General features: G+C 50.4%; 1 protein-coding gene and 1 pseudogene across 2 annotated transcripts in view; one reads left to right on the top strand and one right to left on the bottom strand.

The window, feature by feature from the left end:
• Positions 1-13377, top strand: part of LOC134341855 (zinc finger protein 229-like) — a 31816-nt gene extending 18439 nt beyond the window's left edge. For both annotated transcript variants that reach the window (XR_010016882.1, XR_010016883.1), the window contains 2 exons: positions 362-467; positions 11611-13377. The gene's annotated coding sequence lies outside the window, so the exon portion shown is untranslated. The remainder of the gene's footprint in view (positions 1-361; positions 468-11610) is intronic.
• On the bottom strand, positions 370-3192 carry LOC134341862 (probable G-protein coupled receptor 139; annotated as a pseudogene).
• Positions 13378-26818: the final 13441 nt, after the last annotated feature.

Genomic DNA, 26818 nt, shown 5'->3' on the forward strand with positions numbered 1-26818 from the left:
AGGGACCCAGAGGCACAAGCTCACTGTTCGCTGATTTCGATGGTATAGTGAGAAGCCGTTTCTCATTCCGGCCTTTCTCATTCAGGGCAACAGGAAGGAACGTAAAACAAGACATTATGATAGGTCATTGTTGAGGTTGTGGATAGAGTGCCATGTATAGTTCCGGACGCTCTATTATAGAAAATAGGCCGTTAAACTGTAAACAGTGCAAGTTATACAATGACGTTTTCAGGACAAGGAGAACTGGGTTATATAAAGAGTTTGTCCAAGCCTGTCATTTGCTCATTCCAAGACCAGAAGAATGCGATTTAAAACAGAGGTAAAATGAATGTTAACAGTCTGTTTTTTTTTCTGTGCAAAGGCGGACAGTGGACTTGCAAGACAGAACTGTGGGTCACAAGGGCGGCACTGATCTACACTAACAAACGTAGGTCGTTCCACTCGGGAAGAGAGGGGGATATAAACGGGTGAGTGTCGAAAAAAAAACGATTGAAAGGATCGTCAGTTGAGCTGGAGAGAGGAATCATGCGCGACAGTAAAGCGAGTGAGGAATGTGAAGTACACGTAATTACATGGATCCTCATTGGTGCAGAGTTTGCCTGCAATGAATGGTGAATTAGTTAGACCAGGCAGGGAAACTTTACGAATTCATCACATCCTTGCAGTAATAAGAGCAAGGGGATGTTTTATCGCGTCCTTCAGTTGCTCCCTGAACTTGGTCTGGGTGACGGCGTAAAGAGCCGTGTTTGTGCAGCAGCATCGAGCCCAGTTCTCGCAGAGAATCAGGAGGCACCGTCACGGCAGAGGAAGCAGACAGCAGGTCCACGCAGAATACACAGTGAACGGTGCCCACAGCAGGACGAAATTGCCAGAGATGATCAGCAGTAAAACGAGGGATTTCCTGCGGCTCTCCATCTGCGGGTCCATGTCACCCTGTCCCTTGTCAGCACGCCGGAGTCTCCTGCGCCCCCTGCTGGTGACTAGAACATGCCGGACGGTGAATCCATTCGTCAGGAGAACCAGCAGGAATGGGATAACAGGGGTGAGGAGGTAATGACATAATTCCATTGGTACTGAGACGGATAAGGACACATAATGCGCGGTACCCATACAAATAAATGGATGAATTATCATTGCATAACGCCCTGGGAGCCGGAAATACCAGTAAATGTTTCTTAAACAGCTGATTACAGTCACCATCCCCAGAATCACAGCCGCAGTTTTCCCGGTGCAATATTTTGTTTTCAGCTTTTGGCAACAAATGGCCACAAATCGATCAAATGTGAAAGTGACGGTGAACCAGACCGAACAATCGGTGGCGGTGTAAAGCAGGACGGCGTGTATTTTACACACTGGTGTATCTCTGGCCCAGAGGAAAAGGTCCATTGATGCAGAATCTCGCTCAGTATCAGGTCCAGGACAACGACCATAAGATCCGCCGCTGCCATGGCAACCAGGTAGCGAGTGACAACTCTGGAGAGACCGCACTTTCCTCTGGACAAGATTAAAACCGTGACCAGGTTCACTGCGAGGAGCATAGAAAATAATCAGTAGACACACATCAGGGAGCCTTCTCTGTGAAGTGGGCATACAATTAATCAGATTTGTTCTCTATCATGTTAGTAAATCATTGCTCCTCTGGAAGTCTATAGAGAAAATTAACTACTAGATTCAAATCCTAAGTGAAATTAGCGAAAAAATCAAAGGCAAAATTTGCCGACAGATATCACCCAAGAGCGGCAGCGAATAACACAGATAAGGATCACTGATAATTTCGCAACTTCGGGCGTGTTTGGGGAGAAGATGTAAATGGGACATCAAACACGAACTCTACAGAAACTTAAATAACTTTCCGCAACAGCGACTGTTTACATCAACGGCAGGTTTGCGCCACTGATCATTATACCTACCGTCCTACCGTGCAACAGTCTTTGGCAGATATATATAGCTAGGGAGCCTAAGAATATGACACAGTCCCGTGTTGTCAACGTGGAGTGGAGAACCGGCTTGCAAATCTGGCGGAAGAAAACTATGTTGCGAATTACTGACAATTACAAAATGTCTCCCTGGTGTTTCCCGCGCCCTCGACTCTCCCTCCCGCTTTTCCCAAGTATGAGCCCCTCTCCCTGATCCCTTCCCACTCTCAGTCCATAGCAGAGACCCATATCAGAAACAGATTTGTCATCAACATCTTATGTCAAGAAATTAGTTATTCTTGCGGCAGTAGTACAGTGTAATACATGCAATTACCACGGTACCGGGGAAAGGTCTCCGGCCTCCTCGCTATATATAAAACACTGTCACCGATCATCCGATCTGCAGTAGCTCCAGTGAATTCGCTCAATGAGCGAGTGATTCGGAGAAGCGGAATCTATCTAAGTTTCACACTGATTCGCAGCTGCTGACCTAAAACTCGGAGAAACTGGTCGACTCCCTAGGACACGTTGAGCAGGAGATCTGACTTTGCGGCGGCGGATGCTATGTTCACAGGCCGAAAGTTAACTGGGATGATGATATTCCTATGAATTTTTTCCTCCAAGGTTCTTTATCCCCCTTCAGTTACTCCTGCCCTTATTAAAGAGATTTTACTCCATTTCTCTGCATTTATTCCATTCCAGCTGAAATTTTACTTACCCGCAATAATGTCCTCTTTTATCCCCAAATCAATGCATCGCAGCCCGTTAGTAATTTTTCAGTTTGCGGATTTTTGTGTTTTTCTTTTCGCTTCAGAACACCGACAGAGTTCACAGTCAACTGCAAACATCCACATAGTTAACAGCATTCTGAAAGACCCCACGCATTCCTCAAACAAACTCTTCTCCCTCCTGCCATCTGGCAAAAGTCGCCGAAGCATTCGGGCTCTCACGACCAGACTATGTCACCGTTTCTTTACCCAAGCCATCAGACTCCTCAGTACCCAGAGTCTAGACTGACACCAACCTACTGCCCTCTACTGTGCCTATTGTCTTGTTTATTATTTATTGCAATGCCTGCACTGTTTTGTGCACTCTATGCAGTCCTGGGTAGGTCTGTAGTCTAGTGTCGTTTTGTGTTGCTTTACGTGTTCCAGCCTAGTTTTTGTATTGTTTCCTTTTGCACCATGGTTCCGAAAACTTTGTCTCGTTTTTACTGTGTACTGTACCAGCAATTATGGTCGAAATAACAATAAAAAGTGACTTTACTTGACTTGACTTGAAACGCTGACAATAATAAAATAATTAGTGATGAATGTTTTTGAATGGAATCAGCTTGTACAAAGACTACACGAAATCACTGAGATCACTGTCAAATGCGCTGGCCGAGAATTAAAAAAGAACAACAGTAAGGACATTGGCATTTTATAATAGTGGAGTTCTAATTGTAGAATGAGATCTGATACAGACATCGTTTGGCGGACAGTCAGAGGAGAGCGAATGATCACGAGAATATTTTAACGATAGTATAGTACAAATCGAGATGCCTTTCCTTTTTATTGAATAAAATGTCAATGGAATTCAAGGAAGAAATCTAAACCTCAAACGGAATTGCGCTATTCAGTCCATACAGACAGCTACATTTTCTGCTGCACAATGTTATTCAGATGAATATTGTTTGAAATGACCACAGAATGAGAGAGTCGGGATTATAGTCACCATAATGTAACTCCTCTCAGGGCAAGACAGATAATGAGCCGTCTCTCTTTATCATTATTATAACCCAGTTCTGAGAAAGCCTCAGAGTGACATTTGAAAAGCGAATGAAGGGTTGTTTTAAATTACGTGAATTACCACAGGAAAGGACAGAGGTGAAACAATTCAGACATTTGCTGACAAACTCCGGTAATGCGGAGATGGAGCTGCAGCGGGACGAATGCCAGTGGTGAACCGTGAGGAAAGGATCACGGATTCCCTGGACAGCCCGGGAGTTTAGAGCAGACAGTCGGTTCTGGGAGAAGTGGGAAGGCGGGATGTTCTGTTCGATGACGTGGCAGCACGTACGGAGCTGGGCGGGGCTGGGTGCGCGGTGACGTTGGCGGCTGGTTCATCATTAGACCGGTTGTCTGCGAGGATAATCCACACCTGGAAGTCAGATTGAATTCCGCTGCAAACACAAGGAGAGGAAGCAACTTGATTCAAAAGCCGGTATTTTCGAACAGGGGATGGAGCGAGTGAGAGGAAGCAACGCTTCCAGAGGCAAAATATCAGAACCTCGTTTATGAACTGATGTGAGCAACGATTGAACGGAGTTTACCGATTGGATCATTGGCCATTACACCCGCAGATTTACAAGAACCACAGTGAACAGCATCGTTGCAGAATTTGATCCTTTGGGGATTTCTTACCTGGAGTGTGCGACAGTAGCAGTAATTTCAAATGGGTGATAAATATTAGAAAGCAGTTAAATATTGTTTTATAGTTGAACTTTGGAGAGAGACTCACTGGGAAGAGCAATGATAGCCAGACCGGGGTAGTAAATAACTTGAATGACTTTTAATTTGTGCGTAATTCGAAGATCCAAGGTCAAAGTCGCAAAGATAAATTGAGCAGCCCAGACGATATTCTTCGGAATTTCTGCCACATTCCACTCTGCTGTTCCCGGTCTCTGCTCGATTACGGAACCAGAAAACTTTCCTTCCGCAGAGTGTGCTCTCTCTGTCCGCTTTGAAGATCAGCGAATCGCTGTGAGTGTCTGAGCTGCAGCTCAGTGAGAACTCAGTGATTCAGATGCTATTTAACAGGAGAGGAAAACTCTCTTGTGACGCCAGAACCCCTCGTGGATATTGGCATTTAATGTAATGACACATGCAGTTAATTATTTCTGCATAGTTCCTGAGCCGCAGGTGTGGTGAGGTGCTGTTAAATAATTTCCAGCAATTCGAAACAATTTTGTAGATTCAGCGAAAGTGAAGCTGAGTAAAATTCAAAGATAAAGATAACTAAAATGTGCAGTTTTTCGTTGAGAGGAAAATGAAATTTGTTTCAAAAGCTTACTTTTGAATATTGTTAATGTGTCATGGTCCGGTCCGTGAAGTCCGCATTCCGGTTCATGGTCCGGTCCGTGGACTCAGGACTCCGGGTCTTCCAGTTGTCCCTTGTTTTGGTTGAGTTAATCATAGGCAACTGATTCCTATCTTGGGGCTTGGAATATCAGCAGCCTTCGGGTTGAGTGTACGCTGCTGGTTTGTCTTGTCAAGATCCCCTGGGAGCAACCTCCCGGTGGAAGGCCAGAGCGGCCACTTGCCATCTTTAGGCCGCGGTGGGGAACTATCCCCTCATGGAGCCTTGCTGTCAGTAGCCGCAGCTGTCTTTGTGGTATGGATTCGGCCGTTTCCCGGGCCAGCTGAAGGGCCGTCAGCCACTCCGAGCTAGGTAAGGATCCGGCTGTTCCCGTAGCCAGCCGAGGTCGTTGGCCGTAACTGCGACTCGGAGCAACCCCGAAGCAGAGATAGAACTGTCTGTTGTTCTTCGATGTTTGTCTCTTCTTGCCTTCGCCTCCGTGGAGTAAGTCAGGCCGTTCTGCAGTTGCCCTGCGGGGGGAGCTGTCTTGTCTTGTCGTTGCCTCTCTGGGGGATGTCAGGCCGTTCTGCAGTTGCCCTGCGGGGGGAGCTGTCTTGCCTTGTCCTGGCCTCCGTTGGGTAAATCAGGCCGTTCAACCGTTGCCCTGCGGGGGAACATGTCTTGTCTTTGCCTCTATTAGGTAAGTCCGGCCATTCTGCCGTTATCCGACGGAGGGACCTGTCCCATCTTGGTGTGGAGATAAAGTTGAGTCCCGGCTTGTCTAAGAATAAGTCTTGGCTCTAAGTCTATGTACTGTCCAGTCTCGTGTTCGTGTCGTGTTAAAGATGAGTCCCGGCTTTTCGAAGGATAAGTCCCAGCTCTATGTTGATGTTCAGTTCCCAGTCTGTCTCTGAGCTCCAGCCTCCGAATTATCAGACTCCGTATTCCAAGACCCGAGACCCAGACCCCAGTCTCAAGCCTCAAGACCCAGACCACAGCCTCAAGCTTCAAGACCCAGACCCCAGTCTCAAGCCTCAAGACCCAGACCCCAGTCTCAAGCCTCAAAACCCAGACCGCATCCTCAAGCCTCAAGACCCAGACCCCAGCCTCAAGCCTCAAGACCAAGACCACAGTGTCAAGCCTCAAAACCCCAGGACTCCAAGCCTGTCTCTAGGCCTCAAGACCCTAAGACGCCAAGCCTGTCTTCAAGCCTCAAGACCCCAGCCTCCAGTCCTGCAGTCATGTCATGTCCATGCCTGGTTCTAGGGCCCGAGACCGAGGCAAGATCCCGGTTCTGGGTCCTTGTCCAATCTCTGGCTCTGGGTCCAAGCCCAAGTCTGCGTTCTTGTCCCTGCTTCTTATCTGTATCCTGTCACGTCCCTACTCTGGTCAGGTTCTGCTCCTGGTACTTCAGCGCCTGTGTCTTGCATTTGGGTCCGCCATCTACCAGCGCCTCCATTGTGACAGAATGTAAAATAGAGTGACATAAGTATTTGCCTTAGAGAGACGGGGAGAGAGGGGGAGACAGGGGGAGAGAGAGGGAGTGAGAGGGAGATAGTGGGAGATCTACCCCCACCATACTTCTCACACTCAACGTCACCGTTCAGGTGATGGGGGAAAGAGAGGGAGATGGCAGAGAGAGAGAGAGAGAGAGAGAGAGAGAGAGAGAGAGAGAGACGGGAGAGAGACGGGAGAGAAAGCGCTCTGGGATAGAGAGTCTGGAGGGGTACTGAGAGTCTGGGGCAGACAGACGGGGGTGAGGAGAGAGTGGAGAGGGACCCTGGATGAAGAAAACCCTGTCTAATTTCCATCAGCAGATATATTTAAGTGATTCTATTATGGTCATTATTTTATGTTGTTTTTTCTGTGTATGCCTGCAAGAAAATGACTTTTTCGGCACAGCTTTGTAGGCTGAACTGCCTGTATTGTGCTGCAGGTTTTCTATGTTTCTATGTTCTATGTTTTTAGAATGAACCTCAGAGCTCTATGTGGTGACATGGATGTACTTTCATAATAAATTTGCTTTTAACTTTGAAAGAGACTGTTGGAGAGAGAGAATCTGGGAGGGCGGAGAGAGAACGACTGGGGAGGGAGGAGAGTGAGACGGGGAGAAAGGCCAGTGAGGGAGAGTGAGAGACCAAGACGGGAGATAGACCAGGAGGAGAGGGAGAGGAATCGTAGATGAGAGAGCAGCCGGGGTGAGGGAGAGATTTCGGATGAGACCCGGGATATAGAAACGGGGCGAGGTGGCGTGGGGGAGGGTAGAGAGACTGGGGGCCTAGAGAATGATAGAGGGTAGGAAGAGACGGGTGGGAACAAGAGGGGTAGAGAGAGAAAGAGATAGGGACAGTGGGAGAAACGAAATAAAGGGTGGTAAGAGGGGTTGGAGGACAGGGTGGGGAGAGAGAGGTGGGGGAAGAAATAGAGAAGGAAAAGGGGACGGGGAAGAGAGGGGAGTGAGGGAGAGAGAGGTTGAGGGAGTGGGTAATGGACGACGAAGAGGCGATGATGGTTTTACTCATCTCGTCTCCCCTCCTCACCTTTTCTTTCTCCCCTCACCTCCTCAATTTGATCCCTCCTTTTCATCCTTCCCTCTGCTAACCAGCCCGCACCGACAGACCTCGCCTCCATCTTCTCCAGCGAGCCCGCGCCGTCTCCTGCCTTTGAGGGGCCTCAGTGACGTCACGTTCCCCACTGCACGGGACAGCCAGAGGGATTCGGGCCGAGCGGCCTGAGGGGCGGGGGAGGGAGAACAGTGAAGGTGGTATTTTGGAGATGGGAAGGGGTGGTAACGGTGCCAACCTCTTCCCGTCGCTACATTCCCCCGCAATGTTCAGATCCCTTGTTACGAGTCACCCTGTCCCACCCTCGGCATCCGGTCACCCCTGAAACACTCCGCTCTCTGTCCCCTCGCTCTCCCCTCTATCACCGTCCATCTCACCCTGGTTGGCGGCCATTCTGTGATGGTTACCATTGACAGCTGCTCCCCCAGCATCGAAGAATGAAGCACACCCTTTTCCTCACCTTCCACTCACTTCCCTCCCTGTTTATTCAATCTCAACTCCTCATCCCTCCTCTTCTTTCCCTCGATGCCCGCTGTTGCAACTCTCTATTTAACCTTCTGCAGACAGCGATTTTGCGGCAGTGTATGACCCTCCCTCCCACTTCCTCCACCACGAAGTGTGTCACTCCCTCACACTCATCATCATCTCGTCACCCTATTTCCCATCCCATCACCCGCAAACTCATTCCCGCATACAACTCGCTTTCCTCTCCCCGCCACTTCGATGTTGTGCAGGTGCACTTTCTGCTGGTTGGCCGCCATTTTGTGATGTTAATTTCCGCCTCTCCTCGTCGCCCTCTATGTCTCTCTCTCTCTCTGTTACCCAGTGAGTCACTCCCCAACTCTCCCCGTCACCCCTGACACCCTCCCCTCTCTGTCCCCTTGTCCTTTCTTCCGCCACCCACCACATCCTGGGTGGTGAGCATTTCCATATGGGAAATTTCGCTCCCCCACCCGATCCCTTCCTTCCGTCGTTGAGTGAGTCTCTCCCCTCTCCCTCCGTTATGACACTCAACTCTCCGTCCCATCAGCCCTGACCGCGTCCTGACCCCTCGCTCTCCCTTTGCCCCTCGAGCACACCCCTCCCCTTTCCTGCCGTCCGTCTTATTAGCGAAGGAAATATCACCACCCACCCTTAATCCACTATTGAGTAAGTCACCCCTTCGCACTCCCCATCCTATTACTCCCCACCCTGTCCTATCAGCCCCCTGCCTCCCTTCAAATTCTATAACTTCCCCTCCTTCCCCGTCCCATCACTTCCTCTCCCTCCTCGTCCCATCACTCCCAATACCCGTCCCATCACTTCCCCTCCCTCCCCGTCCCATCACTTCCTCTCCATCCCCGTCCCATCGCTTCCTCGCCCTCCCCGTCCCATCACTTCCTCTCCCTCCCCGTCCCATCACTTCCCCTCCCTCCTCGTCCCATCAGTCCCGCTCCTTTTCTGACGTTTCACTCTTCCTCACCTCGTCCTTATCTTCTCCATGTCGGCCACCAGTTTGTGACAGGAACTTTCTCCTCCCCTTTTCGTCCCCTATTGAATCAGTGACTTCGCCACGGTCACCGTCTCATCAGTCCACTCCTCATCCCGTCACTCCTCTTCCTCCCAAACCCCTCACCCCTCCTCCCCACAACCCACATGAAAATGTGTATGTGTGAATATCTGAGATATATACATTAGTTTATTCAATGACAACATTATTAGAATTAAAACATATATACAATGCCCAAGACTATATAAAACACAAATTAAAATACTGTTATTACAATCAATAAGACACTCGATCCCGGGATTGTATCCACGGGCACCGCATGTTCCTTCGCCATAGATTCTGTGAGCGACAGTGGCCATTGTAAGTCAGTGTCTCACTCCATCCCTGGCGGTCACATTAACCAAGGATTCGCCCTATTTAAATCAGCGCGTCCCTCCTTCTCCTGTGCTCACTTCTACCAAAGCCGTCACTCCCTCCCCAGCAGACATTTCCAGTGAAGCGTCGGCCATTTGAGGTGTGATGAGCAGCAGCAATAATTGCAGAGTTCAGCACCGACAGTCACTCTCGAAATTGCATTCAGCACCAGTGATGGACAAATACCCAGCACGCAGCTTATTGAAACTTCCCCCCAGTGTGAACACGGTAGTGTGTCACAAGGTTAGATGACTGAGCGAATCCCTTCCCACATTGAGAGCAGGTGAACGGTCTCTCCCCAGTGTGAACTCGCTGGTGTCTCTGTCTGCTCGATGACTGAGTGAATGTCTTCCCACAGTCTGAGCAGGTGAACGGTCTCTCCCCAGTGTGAACTCGCTGATGTACCTTCAGTTCAGATGAGCAAATGAATCCCTTCCCACAGTCTGAACAGGTGTACGGCCTCTCCCCAGTGTGAACTCGCTGGTGTGTCAGCAGATCGGTTGACCAAGTGAATCTCTTCCCACAGTCTGCGCAGGTGAACGGTCTCTCCCCAGTGTGAACTCGCTGGTGTGTCAGCAGATGGTATGACTGAGTGAATCCTTTCCCACAGTCTGAGCAGATGAATGGCCTCTCTCCAGTGTGAACTCGCTGATGTACCTTCAGTTGAGATGAGCAAGTGAATCCCTTCCCGCAGTCTGAGCAGGTGAAAGGCTGCTCCCCGGTGTGAACTCGCTGGTGAGACATTAGGTCAGATGATCGAGTGAATTGTTCCCAACAAGTTCAGCAGATGACTAGCCTCTGCCAGGGTGAACTGACTGGTGTGTCCACAGATGGAAAGACCGACTGAAGCCCTTCTCACACACAGAGAACAGGTGAATGGTCTTGTCCAGTGTGTACTTGCTGATGTACCCTCAGTTGAGATGACCGATTGAATCCATTCCCACTGTCTGAGCAGATGAATGGATTCCCCCCTGTTTAAAATTACGGGCATGCCAATTGGTCTGATGGTCGAGAGAATCACTCACCATCGTGTGAGCAGGAGGGATGATTGAGTGAATGCCTTGTTCCACTTCTTCCACTGTATGGTGAAACTGTAACGAAAACCAATTTCCCCCGGGATCAATAAAGTATGACTATGACTATTAAATATCTGGACAGAGACAGCAAAATTGGCGTGTTGTGTTCGAGATTCCAGCAGACAAATTCCTTGTCATTTTTTAACCTGTAAAAAGATTTACAAAATCCATCAATGGGTGTAGGACAACATTACAGATGAGGTCACTTGAGTTGTCAAGGTGTGATCTGGCATCACACTGTTACAGTGAAGTTCAACACAAGTTGGAGAGAGAAATTATCTTCTAATTGGGCACAGTGCTGGTATCAGGAATGACCATCAATTCTCTGATGCTCTTCCTGTCTCTCTAAGAATGGGGTATTTCTGCCATCTCCAATCTGTGACCTGGCTCAGTTTGACTCTCTCCATTGGTATTATTTCCTGTTCCCACTGAGCTGCATGGGTGCCTGGCCCCACAGTATCTGAAACACTCTCACACAAATAGCCGGCAGTGCATTCCACACACCCACCACTCTCTGTGTAAAAAACCTACCCCTGACATCCCCTCGGTACCTATTTCCAAACACCTTAAAACTATGCCCCCTCTTGTAAGCCATTTCAGCCCTGGGGAAAAAACCTCTGGCTATCCACATGATCAAAGCCCCTCATCATCTTACACACCTCAAAAAGGCTCAAAACATAAAGAAGGAAATTATACATTGCTTTGAGGATTTGTTAGAAGTATACAAAATTATAAGAAAATAAATAGGGTAAATGCAAGCAGCTATTTCCACTAAGGTTGGGTGGGATGACAACCAGAGTTCATGGTAAAAGAGTTTGTGGGAAAGGTGAAAATTTAACAGGAACATTTAGGAAAGCTCTTTACTGAAATAGTCGTGAGTGTGTGGGATGAGTTACCAGCACAAGTGGTGAATATGAGCTCAGTTTCACCATTTGAAAGAAGTTTGGATGGGAGCCTGGATGGTAAGGGTCTGAAGGTGAAAGTCCCAGTGCAGGTAGTTGCAGTAGAGACCTTAAATGTTTTTTCCAGCATTGACTAGATGGGCCAAATACCCTGTTTCTGTACTGAACTTCTCCATGTTTCTATCGCAGATAAGATGGCCAAACTTGTTTGGAAGGGAAAAGTTGGGAGTGACAACGGAGCAGCAATGGCTGGAGTTTCTGGGAGCAATTCGGGAGCTGAGTGATCGATACATCCCAAAGAAGTGGAAGCATTGGAAAGGCAGGAGGACACAACTGTGGATGAAATGAGAAGCCAAAGCCAATATAAAATCCAAAGAGAGGGCAAACAAAAGGGGAAAAACTATTGGGAAACTTTTAGAAACCTGCAGAAGATGACTAAAACAAAAAGTCAGATGAGCTCAGGGTGTGGAATTATGATATTGTAGTCATTAGTGAGTCTTAGTAGCACCCAATAGTCTGAGGCATTTAGAGTTACAAAATATCCGGAGACTCAATATCTCTTGAAACCCAAGGTTCCCAGCACCAGTTACCATTCAACTTTTATTTTGGCAGGCATGTACAAACTCTACACCCTCAAAATTTCACTTCTGAAGGCCTCCCACTTACCAAGTACTCCTTTGCCAGAAAACGCCTGTCCCAAACCACACTTGTCAGATCTTTTCTGATACCATCAAAATTGACCTTTCTCCAATTTAGAATCTCAACCCGTGGTCCAGACCTCTCTTTTTCCATATTTACTTTGAATCTCATGGCATTATGATCACTAATTTCCGTCAACAGCCCTGGATCATTTCCTAACAGCTTATTGCACACTTAAACGTGAGGAATTCCACGTACTGATTAAGGGCACATTTGACAAACTTTACCCCATCTAGTCCTTTTACAGTATGGGAGTCCCAATCAATATATGCAAAGTTAAAATCACTTACTGAATCAACCTTTGTTTCTTGGCATGGTCTGTGACCTCTCTACAAATTTGTTCCTCTAAATCCCTCAGACAGTCGGGTGCAACCAAGTCCCAATAATGGCTACAATAACATAATTCCCTGTCCTGAGCTCATCTGGCTTTCCTGCGATGCTTCTTGCATTGTGATATACACAGCTCAGCACATTCATCGCACCATGCTCAACCATTTGATTGCTGACTCTGTCTGAGGTCTGAACAACATCTGACTGGTGTCAACAAAACAAACTCTCCCTCGTGGTCACAAAAACAAAGGAGCTGATTGTGGACGACAGGAGGAATGGAGACAGGCTAACCCCTATTGACATCAGTGGATCTGGGGTTGAGAGGGTGAACAGCTTTAAGTTCCTCAGCATAAATATCACCGAGGATCTCACATGGTCTGTACATATCAGCTGTGTTGTGAAAAGAGCACAACAACACCTCTTTCACCTCTGACGGTTGAAGAAGTTTGGGATGGGGCCCCAAATCCTAAGAACTTTCTACAGGGACAGAATTGAGAGCATCCTGACTGGCTGCATCACTGCCTGGTATGGGAACTGTACTTCCCTTAATCGCAGGAACCTGCAGAGAGTGGTGCGGACAGCCCAGCACATCTGTAGATGTGAACTTCCCACTATTCAGGACATTTACAGAGACAGGTGTGTAAAAAGGGCCCAAAGGATATTGGGGACCCAAATCACTACAATCACAAACTGTTCCTGCTACTACCATCCAGGAAACGGTACCACAGCAAAAGGACCAACAGGCTCCGGGACATCATCTTCCACCAGGCCATCAGACTGATTAATTCATGCTGATACAATTGCATTACTGTCCTATGTACAAACTATTTATTATAAATGACTATAAATTACACATTGCACATTTAGATGGAGATGTGACGTAAAGATTTCTACTCTTCATGTACAGGAAGGATGTATGTAATAAAGTCAAATCAATTCAATTCACCCTCTCCACTATCTGTTCCGTCACTCTGGCTCCCATTCCCCCTACAACTTATTTTAACCTCATCACCCCTCACTCCATACTAGAAGCATTACCACTAGGATATTAGTCCCCTGTTGTTCTGTTCCCCTAACTAGTGAATCTCCTATCACCCCTTTGACTTTCCTCTGCCAGGTAATCCCCCCAGCAGTTTCTAAAGTGGTCCCACCTGTTGTTGTGCAGGATAGCACCTGTGTCCTGCACCTTGGGTGTAGCTCACCTCTCCTCCTGTCATATCAATCACCCCCTCCATCTCCTGGATGATCCGAAATTCATCCATTTCAAGTTCCAACTCCATAAAGTGCAGGGTTACATCTTGTAGGAGAGGGCATCAAGGACACTGGAGGTCTCCCCACCTTCCCAGCAATGTCCCCTCTCATTTGAAATGACCAGTGTGCACATAAATCTTGTATTGTGCATTTATTTAACCCAGTGACAACATGTGCACAGTGAATTTTACCTGGAGAGGTATTTATTTTAACAGCCAGCAAAGCACTGTTGATAACAACTTTCATCTCCTCTGGGTTCGATCGAGTTCATCTGCACTCTCACACAACCTATGTAGCAGGCCTGTAACAGGTTATGAAGTATTTTCTCACCACAGCTTTTGCACATTGTCCATATATGTTTTGCTTGCTAAATTACGCTTTAAAAAGGTCAGATTTCCAAATATCACTCCACTTCTTCCCACTTGTAAATTCTCCAGCAACTTTTGCATCGCCATAATACATACAGGTAAAACCAGTTTCTATATTGAACATAAATATTTCCCCTGGACCCTCCTGAGGAATTGAGGATGTATTTTATAAAATCATTTTGAACCTTTGTAACCTTTGGATAAAAGAATAATTGAGACTGAATTGGAATTTTTGAACTGGAGTAAACTCTGTCTTCAGCGGTTAGCTAAGACAGGCTCACTACCAGTTCTCTTCAGCTTGCAGAGAGACACACTGTGAGCTGATAACATTACACCTTGCACCCTCTTTAGCTGATAACATTACACATTGCACCCTCTTTAGCTGATAACATTATACATTGTACCCTCGTTTGAGTAAAGGCAGGAGGACTCACCGATAAGGACAGGAATCAGCATCTGTCTGTAATTAATCAGGGCCTTGCGAAGGGAATAACTGGTAAGGACTGGACAGCACATCCATCTGTAATTTAAACCTTCATTTTTCGAACTCTCTTATCTAAGCAATTATGTTTTGCACCAACAGACTTGGTGGGTGTACCAGTTCAAATAACATCTTGCAATAGTAATGTATGGGGCTTACTATGTGTAAATATACGGCTGTAACCTGACTAAGTCCGTCCACTTGTCAGATGGTGGCAGTGCTTACGTGCCTTCCCTTTGACAACTGGGTCTCAAACTCCTGCAGGAGAATGCGCTATCAACTGTGGGGACGATAAGAAGCTGGTCTCCCATGTTTTATTCAGATTCAATGTTAACATTTGGCATCATGAACAGGATCCCAGTATCGGGAGAGCCAAGCAGACGGACTGAAGTTTTATTCAGATACATTGTTAACATTTGGCGTTATGAACAGGATCCCAGTACAGGGAGAGTCAAGCAGACAGACTGAGTTTTATTCAGATACAATGTTAACATTTGGCGTTATGTACAGGATCCCAGTACAGGGAGAGCCAAGCAGACAGACTGAGTTTTATTCAGATTCAATGCTAACATTTGGCATCATGAACAGGATCCCAGTACAGGGAGAGCCAAGCAGACAGACTGAGTTTTATTCAGATACATTGTTAACATTTGGCATCATGAACAGGATCCCAGTACAGGGAGAGCCAAGCAGACAGACTGAGTTTTATTCAGATACATTGTTAACATTTGGCATCATGAACAGGATCCCAGTACAGGGAGAGCCAAGCAGACAGACTGAGTTTTATTCAGATTCAATGTTAACATTTGGTGTTATGAACAGGATCCCAGTACAGGGAGAGTCAAGCAGACAGACTGAGTTTTATTCAGATTCAATGTTAACATTTGGCGTTATGAACAGGATCCCAGTACAGGGAGAGTCAAGCAGACAGACTGAGTTTTATTCAGATACATTGTTAACATTTGGCGTTATGAACAGGATCCCAGTACAGGGAGAGTCAAGCAGACAGACTGAGTTTTATTCAGATACAATGTTAACATTTGGCGTTATGAACAGGATCCCAGTACAGGGAGAGTCAAGCAGACAGACTGAGTTTTATTCAGATACAATGTTAACATTTGGCATCACGAACAGGATCCCAGTACAGGGAGAGTCAAGCAGACAGACTGAGTTTTATTCAGATTCAATGTTAACATTTGGCATCACGAACAGGATCCCAGTACAGGGAGAGTCAAGCAGACAGACTGAGTTTTATTCAGATTCAATGTTAACATTTGGCATCACGAACAGGATCCCAGTACAGGGAGAGTCAAGCAGACAGACTGAGTTTTATTCAGATACAATGTTAACATTTGGCGTTATGAACAGGATCCCAGTACAGGGAGAGCCAAGCAGACAGACTGAGTTTTATTCAGATTCAATGTTAACATTTGGCGTTATGAACAGGATCCCAGTACAGGGAGAGTCAAGCAGACAGACTGAGTTTTATTCAGATTCAATGCTAACATTTGGCATCACGAACAGGATCCCAGTACAGGGAGAGTCAAGCAGACAGACTGAGTTTTATTCAGATACAATGTTAACATTTGGCGTTATGAACAGGATCCCAGTACAGGGAGAGCCAAGCAGACAGACTGAGTTTTATTCAGATTCAATGTTAACATTTGGCGTTATGAACAGGATCCCAGTACAGGGAGAGTCAAGCAGACAGACTGAGTTAGTGTCTGCACCACTCTGGGGACTGCGGAGACCGACCGGGCGCCCAATAAGTATTTTACCTTTTGTCTCTCTCTGTTAGTAACTCACCTCTCTTCATCTCACATGGAGGTAGAACAAAGGTGATTTTCTCAACAGCTGATGTAAAAGATTTTGTTCCCTCGGAGGGAAATGGAAATAAATCAGAGAGCGGACATTTACTTTGGGACTTGTTCAGCTTTGACGGAGAGAAGGACGCCGAGGGAAGGAGATAAAGTGAGAGGGGGGACGAGAAAAATGTCAGAGACAACCAGGGGGAGAGAGAGTGTGGGAGAGAAGGGAGGCAGTTGTGAGGGAAGGATGAGAGAGGGAGGGAGAGAGAGAAAGAGACATAATGAGGGGGAAAAGAGAGAGAGACAGAGAGATAGTGAGAAACAAAGAGAGAGAGAGAGACAGTGGAGGGGAAGAGGAGGGAGAGAGAGAGAGAGAGAGAGGGAGAGAGAGAGGGAGAGAGAGAAAGAGAGAGACAGAGAGAGAGAGAGGGAGAGGGGGAGAGGGGGGGACTGAGGCCGGACAGAAAGAGGAGGGGTACCGTTTATGGCGGTGAAAGGTTTGGGTAGAGACGGTGGGGAGGGACGGAGAGGGGGAGAGGGGGGTGGCAGGTGGTCGGGGCAGAAAGAGGAGGGGTACCCTTTGGGATTTGCCGGTGAAAGGTTTGGGTAGAGACGGTGGGGAGGGACGGAGGGGGGAGAGGGACAGAAAGAGGAGGGTTACCGTTTGGGGATATGGAGGTGAAAGGTTTGGGTAGAGACGGTGGGGAGGGACGGAGAGGGGGAGAGGGGGGTGGCAGGTGGTCGGGGCAGAAAGAGGAGGGGTACCCTTTGGGATTTGCCGGTGAAAGGTTTGGGTAGAGACGGTGGGGAGGGACGGAGGGGGGAGAGGGACAGAAAGAGGAGGGTTACCGTTTGGGGATATGGAGGTGAAAGGTTTGGGTAGAGACGGTGGGGAGGGACGGAGAGGGGGAGAGGGACAGAAAGAGGAGGGGTACCGTTTGGGGATATGGAGGTGAAGGGTTTGGGTAGAGACGGTGGGGAGGGACGGAGGGGGGAGAGGGGCAGAAAGAGGAGGGGTACCGTTTGGGGATATGGAGGTGAAAGGTTTGGGTAGAGACGGTGGGGAGGGACGGAGGGGGGAGAGGGGCAGAAAGAGGAGGGGTACCGTTTGGGGATATGGCGGTGAAAGGTTTGGGTAGAGACGGTGGGGAGGGACGGAGAGGGGGAGAGGGGCAGAAAGAGGAGGGGTACCGTTTGGGGATATGGAGGTGAAGGGTTTGGGTAGAGACGGTGGGGAGGGACGGAGAGGGGGTGAGGGACAGAAAGAGGAGGGGTACCGTTTGGGGATATGGAGGTGAAAGGTTTGGGTAGAGACGGTGGGGAGGGACGTAGAGGGGGAGAGGGGTGTGGCAGGTGGTCGGGACAGAAAGAGGAGGGGTACTGTTTGGGGATATGCCGGTGAAAGGTTTGGGTAGAGACGGTGAGGAGGGTCGGAGAGGGGGAGAGGGACAGAAAGAGGAGGGGTACCGTTTGGGGATATGCCGGTGAAAGGTTTGGGTAGAGATGGTGGGGAGGGACGGAGAGGGGGAGAGGGGCAGAAAGAGGAGGGGTACCGTTTGGGGATATGCCGGTGAAAGGTTTGGGTAGAGACGGTGGGGAGGGACGGAGAGGGGGAGAGGGACAGAAAGAGGAGGGGTACCGTTTGGGGATATGGCAGTGAAAGGTTTGGGTAGAGACGGTGGGGAGGGATGGAGAAGGGGAGAGGGACAGAAAGAGGAGGGGTACCGTTTGGGGATATCCCGGTGAAGGGTTTGGGTAGAGACGGTGGGGAGGGACGGAGAGGGGGAGAGGGGCAGAAAGAGGAGGGGTACCATTTGGGGATATGGAGGTGAAAGGTTTTCGTAGAGACGGTGGGGAGGGACGGAGAGGGGGAGAGGGGCAGAAAGAGGAGGGGTACCGTTTGGGAATATGGAGGTGAAAGGTTTGGGTAGAGACGGTGGGGAGGGACGGAGAGGGGGAGAGGGGCAGAAAGAGGAGGGGTACTGTTTGGGGATATGGCGGTGAAAGGTTTGGGTAGAGCCGGTGGGGAGGGACGGAGAGGGGGAGAGGGGCAGAAAGAGGAGGGGTACCGTTTGGGGATATGCCGGTGAAAGGTTTGGGTAGAGACGGTGGGGAGGGACGGAGAGGGGGAGAGGGACAGAAAGAGGAGGTGTACCGTTTGGGGATATGGTGGTGAAAGGTTTGGGTAGAGACGGTGGGGAGGGACGGAGATGGGGAGAGGGACAGAAAGAGGAGGGGTACACTTTGGGGATATGGAGGTGAAAGGTTTGGGTAGAGACGGTGGGGAGGGTCGGAGAGGGGGAGAGGGACAGAAAGAGGAGGGGTACCGTTTGGGGATATGGAGGTGAAAGGTTTGGGTAGAGATGGTGGGGATGGATGGAGAGGGGGAGTGGGACAGAAAGATGAGGGGTACCGTTTGGGGATATGGCGGTGAAAGGTTTGGGTAGAGACGGTGGGGAGGGACGGAGAGGGGGAGAGGGACAGAAAGAGGAGGGGTACCGTTTGGGGATATGCCGGTGAAGGGTTTGGGTAGAGACGGTGGGGAGGGATGGAGAGGGGGAGAGGGACAGAAAGAGGAGGGGTACCGTTTGGGGATATGGCGGTGAAAGGTTTGGGTAGAGACGGTGGGGAGGGACGGAGAGGGGGAGAGGGACGGAAAGAGGAGGGGTACCGTTTGGGGATATGGCGGTGAAAGGTTTGGGTAGAGACGGTGAGGACGGACGGGGAGCGGATTGAGGGGGTCGGGGTGAGGGAGAGGGAGATGTGTTCAGAGGTGGGGGGAGTCTGTCCTCACTCCGGGACCGACCGGGACATCCTGCGGGCCCGGGAAGGTTCTGGTTATTCCTCGTATCCAAACACACGGACACCGGGAACAGCAGCCGGCCACTCGGCCCCTCTATCACGTCCTGTCATTCAATCAGACCCGGGCCCCAACACCGCTCCCGTCCCCACTTTGCCCGGACCATTGGCCCCGCTTGCAGGGCAACAGTCTGCCGGTGTTTGCCCCCCAATGTGGTGAATCCCTCTGCTCGCCACCACCGTGGGCTCAGACATTTCCACAGATGAGCCCCTCCTGTCCCCACCGGGACAAACATCCTGTCCGCCCCCTCTCTCACCGTCTTCATCCTTTCAATAAAATCCCCCTCTCCCTCCCCGGGGAACCGGCATCAAACCGACGGGCCGAGCGGTCTCCTCCTACCTCTCAGCGACACATCAGACTCCGGCCGCAGGAGACGCTTCACAAACGCCCCAACTTCCCTCGGAGGGAAATGGAAATAAATCAGAAAGCGGACATTTACTTTGGGATTTGTTCCGCTTTCACGGTGAAGTGAGATCGGGGCGGGCGATGACCTCAGTGGGGGTAACGCCCTCTCGGTTAGTCCGCCTCTGCTATTGGTTGTAACCGGTGATTGACATCGCTTCACACCAATGAGAAGAGCGCAGCTCCTGAATCCTCTGTTGACAGCGGTGGGGGAGGGGCTGGTCACGTGATTAGTAGCCCAGCCGTTAAACCGATAAAGCTCGAGCTCACCAGCGCGTGGATGACGTAACACACCGCGCACGTGAGGGCAGATCCCGGTGTGGGGAGCCCATGTGTGACGTCAGGCGCGTGGGTGCGCCTGTGTGACGTCACCTGTGGGGGAGCGCTGGTATTTAAAAACACCTGAATGGACGTTTCTGATGATTTCAGTGGGACAACAACATTAATCCCGGGTTTCATCACTGAATCCAGTGTTGTGAGATGTAAAGTCCCCTGTTATGTGTCCGGCTGTGCCGTGTTGTTGGTGGAGTGGGCAGCGTGGTGTTTGTCTCCATTCGGGTCACAACACCAGAATTGCCAGCGGGGTCCACACACAGTGTATTAGTCAACAGAAAACCTCTCGTCCCTGCAGTCTCTGTCTCCTGGTAAACTCAACACCCTGACAATGTGGACCATAGACACCCCTTCCTCTCAGAGTCAGGGAATCACTCAGACAGCTGATCGCTGAGAGGAATTATATTTATTGGTCATTAAAGTTCACCCAGATTCGTGTGGACGGATTTGATGTGGAGTTCGGGGTGTCACAGTGAAAGGGCCGGACGGCCGAACTCTCTCCGTTGTCCAAATATCCTTCCAGGTGAGGCGACACTTCACCTGTGAATCTTCCGGGGTCGCCCGTTGTGTCCGCTGCTCCCGATGCGGCCACCTCGACACTGGTGACACCAGATCCTCCGCAGTTGTGCGGGGTAGGGCTGTTTTTATTGGGGGTGGGGGGTCGATGTTATTGTTCCCTTTTGTGCGGGAGGGGTGGGTTTTGGGGGTTGATGATCGGGATGCCGTTTGTTTTTATGCGGGGTGGTGGGAGTTTGATTTTTCTCTCTGAACGACTTCCATGTTCTTTCTTTGTTTCGTGGCTCTCTGGAGGAGAACAAAAAACTCAGTAGTTCATAAATACCTGCCTTGATAGTAAATTAACCTTTGAACTATCCGCTCTGAGCAGTAATTCTGGTGTCCAAACATTTTCATTCCCATTCCGACGTGTCAACCCATCGCCTCCTCTTGTGCCAAGATGAGGCCACCCTCAGGGTCCAGGATCAGCACCTGATATTCCTTCTGAGTACCCCCTCCCCAACCTGATGGCATGAACATGAATACTGGACTCCTGACTGGCTCTAGAAAAGGGTCTGGCCAACAGGAATCCAGAATAAGTGTCCACCATTGTCAACACATATATTGCCCCTTCACAGTGTGGGTGGGGGTCATCAATCGAATCTGCTGCTTCAAAAGTCAATTTAATCGTTCAATCAAGCCAGCTGCTTGGGGTAATAGAGTATGTGGTGGACCCAATAAATACCTTGCTCTTTCTCCCAGTCCTGGATCTGTTGCCCTGTAAAGTGGGATCCATTATCTGACTGTATTTACTCGGATGTGACATCATGCGACACCAGGTATTCCACCCACCGAATAGCGGACCCCTGACTGACACTAGGAAAGGGTCTGGCCAACAACAATCCAGAATAAGTGTCCGACATTGTCAACACATATTTATCATTCTTATATGGGGGCAGGGGTCCAATGTAATCAATCTGCCATACTTTCGCCGGGTACGGAACCTCTCTTAATATGGCCAAAAGGTCCACGCGGGACAGAGCGAGGCTTGACTTGCTGACAAATAGGACATTCCGACACGGTAGTCCGACAGTCATCCACCGTCAAAGATATCCCATGGTCTCGTCCCCACTCTCACGTCCCCTTCTCCCCGGGATGGCCGGACTGTTCGTGGACCCACCTGACTAGAGGCATTGTAATAGCAGATACCGCAGCCAATCCGCCTACCTGACTATTGTAGAGCGTGGTAGGGCTAATGTCCTCCTGGTGAGCATTCACAGGATACACATAAATATCGCGCCTCCGCACCTCTTGCCATATCTGCTGCCAATATTCCTTGCCCCAGATAGGTTTATTATGAACTGTCCACTGGTGCATCTGCCAGCTCACCATCCAGATAGCCATTCCATTGGCCACCGCCCACGAGTCGGTATATATTCTAATTTCCTTGGTGGGGAGTGAAGAGGGCAGGGTAACCGCCACAAGTTCCGGTGGCTGACTGGATCCGCCCTCTCCTTCTTGTATTAACTGAGCATCGTCGGAGGGTCGCAGGGCAGCGGCCTTCCACCGTTGGCGCTCCGACACCCAACGGCTCCAGCCGTCCGTAAACCAGGCACCAGCCTTTTCATCCGATGTCAATTCCTCGTACGGCCGGCCCCATCGAATGGGGGAGGGTTCGAGAGGGGGAGCCGCCTTCTCTTCCTCGGTTCCCGCTGTCATAGGTCATCTGGCTACTTGTTCCTGAAGACGGCTGAGTCCTTCGGATCCTTTGTCGGCCCGGTCCTGTACATACCATTTGCAACTCGATATGGATGACTGCTGCGCACATCTCTGTCTCACCTTCGTATCTGGGGCGAGCACCCAGGACATAATAGGCAAATCGGGTCGCAACACCGTGGGGTCCGATCCCGTGATGGACTCCGTTTCCACCAGGGCCCAGTAACAAGCCAGGGGCTGTCGTTCGAACCGGGTATATCGTCCGGCAGCCTCCGGCATAGTGCGTGACCAGAACCCGAGGGGCACCCTCCTTCCATTCTGCAGTTGCCACAGACTCCATACGGCCACGTTATCGTGAACAGACACCCGTAATTCATACGGGGCCCCCGGGACCCGAGGTGAAAGGGGAATAGTCTGTTCAACTGCTGTTTTGGCCTGCTCGAATGCCTCCTTTTGTTCATCTCCCCGTGTGAGTTCGCTCTTCTTACGAGTGACGGCGTACAACGGTTTCAGTAGGAGAGTCAGTTCGGGAATATGTCTCCTCCAATAACCCCACAAAGTGCTGAACTTCTTGCTTATTAGCGGGGGTAGCTGTGGCTTGTATTTTATTTCGTACCTTTTCCGGTATAATCCCCTCCCCAGCATGCCAGTGGATGCCCAGAAACGTCACGGACTGACTGGGACCTTGAACCTTATCTTCATTCACAGCCCATCCCCTCTCTCACACACACTGTAACAGGGACCGCAGCGCCTCCGCGACACCCTCCTCGTCCGGGCCCTGTAACATGGACATCATCGATGTAGTGGTGAACTGCGTTAGGGGGCAGTGTCTCTGCGACACCCTCCTCGTCCGGTCCCTGTAACATGACATCATCGATGTAGTGGTGAACTCCGACGTTAGGGGGCAGTGCCTCCGCGACACCCTCCTCGTCCGGTCCCTGTAACATGACATCATCGATGTAGTGGTGAACTCCGACGTTAGGGGGCAGTGTCTCTGCGACACCCTCCTCGTCCGGTCCCTGTAACATGACATCATCGATGTAGTGGTCAACTCCGACGTTAGGGGGCAGTGCCTCCGCGACACCCTCCTCGTCCGGGCCCTGTAACATGACATCATCGATGTAGTGGTGAACTCCGACGTTAGGGGGCAGTGCCTCCGCGACACCCTCCTCGTCCGGTCCCTGTAACATGACATCATCGATGTAGTGGTGAACTCCGACGTTAGGGGGCAGCGCCTCCGCGACACCCTCCTCGTCCGGGCCCTGTAACATGACATCATCGATGTAGTGGTGAACTCCGACGTTAGGGGGCAGTGCGCAGGTCTCCAGATCACCTGCCGCTATCCCGTGGCGTGAGGTAGGACTATGGACAGATCCCTGTGGAAAACGAGTGAAGGTATATTGCCGACCGTTCCAGGTGAAAGCGAACTGCTCCTGTGATTCCTCCTCCAAGGGAATCGAACAGAAGGCGCTGGCCAGATCAATAACAGCATACCATCGACCATCTGCATCATCCGGAATATCATCTACCAGCGTCACTATGTCGGGCACAGCAGAACTCAACGGGGGAAGAGTATCGATTCAATCGTCGATAGTCAACAGTCGTTCGCCAGGACCCGTCTGGCTTCTTTACCGGCCAGACCGGGCTATTGTACGGGGACGTGGCGGGTCGAGTAACCCCAGCTTGATCCAAGGAGGCAATAGTTTCAGTCATTTCCTTGTGACCTCCCGGGATCCGGTATTGTGGAACCGACACTATCTGCGTCGGTGGAGGGATTAACAGGGGCTCCCACTTTGCCCTCCCGACTACCACCCGCATGCTCCGGATCCCAAAACTAAAGGTCCCTAACGATGTCTTCAATTGCATTCCCCGTAACACATTCGTTCCGAAGATACACTCGGTGGTTACAGCAATTAGGACAGATACAGAACGCCGGACGTTTTTTTGTCAATCGTTACTCGTACCGTTACTTCCTGGGCCCTAGTAAGGGCACCTCCCCCCCCCACCCCACCATCCCTTCAATATTATACTCGGGTCCCCTCCACTTATCGGGGTCTCCCTGATCACAGTATGTTCTGCCCCAGTATCAACCAGAGCAACAGTCCTTGATCATTTCCCTTAGCCCATTGGACATAATGGTACATAAGGCCTAGGGCCCCCCCGGGTCCACATCGAATAGATCTTATGTGTTGGGGGAACCCGGCCACCCCCCTAGGTCCGGGAGGGGTTGGGAGCCCTCCATTTTCCGGTCCCCTCCTGTATGGCCTTTTTTCACTACGCCCTGCAATCCAGCTGACGATGGGTACAATGAGAAGGCAGGAGGAGCGGAAGGGTCTACCGGCGTCTTCCCAGCTTTCATGTGCTCACGATACGATACGTAGAATACAGTACACTAGTCAGCACACCGTCAATCTTCTCCTTACTGACGCCTGCTTTCAAAAGGGTAGTGAACATCTCCCCTGCGCGTCAGGGCGGGTTTCCTAGTCCCATTGGTACCATTAGCACCCCGCCCCCCCGGACCACCAATATTCGTTAGCCGTGTCGAACGGACTCGGGGTTTAACCACCTGCAAGTCCGAAAGGTTCGCTGAGGCATTAGTCACGTCCTCCACATCCCCCTGAACTGAGGGCCCCAATAATGCAAGAGCCACTCCCCGAATGGATGGGGCGGCTGACCGCACCAATCTCCTGTACATCCCTCCGGTGAATTCCTCTTGGTCGGGATCTCGACCCAGTCGCCACTGAGCGTCCCAGTCCCCAGACATCCTATTGACCAGGGCCTGTTGTCTTCAGCGGTGAATGCCTTCAGCGGCAGTCTCCCAGTCCCACTGTACCTGTGAAAGGTTATACTAGCCCCTCCATCATCCCGCAAGCGGACTAACCATTCCGCTAGCCACTCCCCAGACCTTTGCTTAAAACGGGCAGCCATCTCAGACAGCTCCTTATCATTATACTCCTTGTACTCGGGAGTCTGTACTCCCGGCTGCCCGGGTACAGTCTTTTGAGAAGTCACCACGGCAGGCCGAGCCTGCAATGGTTCTGGGGGAAAAGCAGTTTCCCCCTCACCAAAGGACCCATTATCATTATTATCATACCATATATTCCCATCCCAGGTATCTGGATCTCCCTTGGGTAACAACATTGATCTTATCTTTATGGCATGGGGGTATAATTCTGGCGGCGAGCCGCCTCCTGATGTTAATTTGCACTGGCCTACATGTATTCTTAATTCCCTTCTCCTCAGCTTCCTGTGCCCTATTCTGACTGGACCTCACCACCTCAATCATTACTGAGCACCTCTCCTTCATAGCATTCCGTCATCCCTCAACTTATCCCTTTCTTGTTCCACCTCACGGGTCCTTTCCAACTGTTGGCGCAAGGCTGTGGCCGGCAGCCAATAGCCATCAGTACGAGAACCTCGTTTCGATGGAAGATTTATTTCTTGCAACAACCTAGCCATCTTACTTCCCCATTTCTCGCCAGTATTATCTAGGTGATCATCCCAACTTATGGGAGGTCCCAGCTTAGCAAGGGTGTTAGCAGGTACAGCAAACCCATCAGTATTATCCGCCCACCTTCTTCTTACAGAAACATCTGACTAATGCTAAGCTGGGGCACATCATCAGTGATGTTACCTGGGGTCGTCAGGTGTTTCGGGTCTTTCAACGTCATACACCCTCGCCCAGGCGACCCAACCGGGGTTGATCAGACCCCGGCCTGTGTCCTAGCAGCAACACACGGATCTGCCCTCTTTATCCAGAGCCATCTTGACGCTTTCTCTGCGGCATCTATGGTGGTAGGAATGACTCTCCTTCTTCTCTCTCCCGTGACTCCAAGTGCAGTGTGTACTTTGCAGAGCGACTGGCCTGCAAAGCCACGACCCCCGACCTCCACGGGCCAGCGCTCTCCTCTCCAGCCTCTTCTCTGCCAGTAGTTCTTCAGATCTTCATACTTGGCTTTTTTCCGCTCGTGGGCCCCCTCCATGCGTTCTTCCCGCGGCACGGTAAGCCCAAACATAAGAACGTGCTTCAATGAGTCGGACCACAACACAGTGTCGGGCCGCAGTGTAGTCTCTGTGATGTGGGGAGGAACCTGCAGCTGGTTTCCCAGGTCTGCTTTGAGCTTCCAGTCCTGTGCAGTGAAGAGCAACCCGGTTGCTTTCTGGTGTTCTGTTGGTCTTTCCCCCTCTTTGACACAGCAGATGGTATTCTTGACCGGACTGGTTTTCCGGCAGATGTTAAGGGTGCTGCAGATTGTCTCAGCAATTGTCCGGATGACCTGCTTCGGCCGCCACCGATAACGGCCATCGGCAAGAGCTCAGAATGTGCTCCAGCACGCCGGTCTTCTCCCAGAGGGGGCAAGCTGGCCGTTCTGCAAGGCCCCAGCAGTGCAGGTTGGACGGGCTAGGAAGGACCTTATAAACAGCCTGGATAAGGAACCTGATGTGGTGTGGATCCACCTTCCAGAGATCATTCCACGAGATCTTTCGCTCGATCACCTGCTCCCATTTGGTCCCGGCTCCTTGCTGTTTCATTGCCACCGCTCTGCTGGTCCTCTCCTCCTCCACAGCTGCCCTTACTTCATTCTGGACCAGTTCTCGTCGCTCTTTCCCTTGTACTTTGTCAAAATGGGGGACTTCAAGGCTTCCGAGTCCA

Source organism: Mobula hypostoma, unplaced genomic scaffold (assembly GCF_963921235.1).
Source record: "Mobula hypostoma unplaced genomic scaffold, sMobHyp1.1 scaffold_53, whole genome shotgun sequence".
Classification (NCBI taxonomy): domain Eukaryota; kingdom Metazoa; phylum Chordata; class Chondrichthyes; order Myliobatiformes; family Myliobatidae; genus Mobula; species Mobula hypostoma.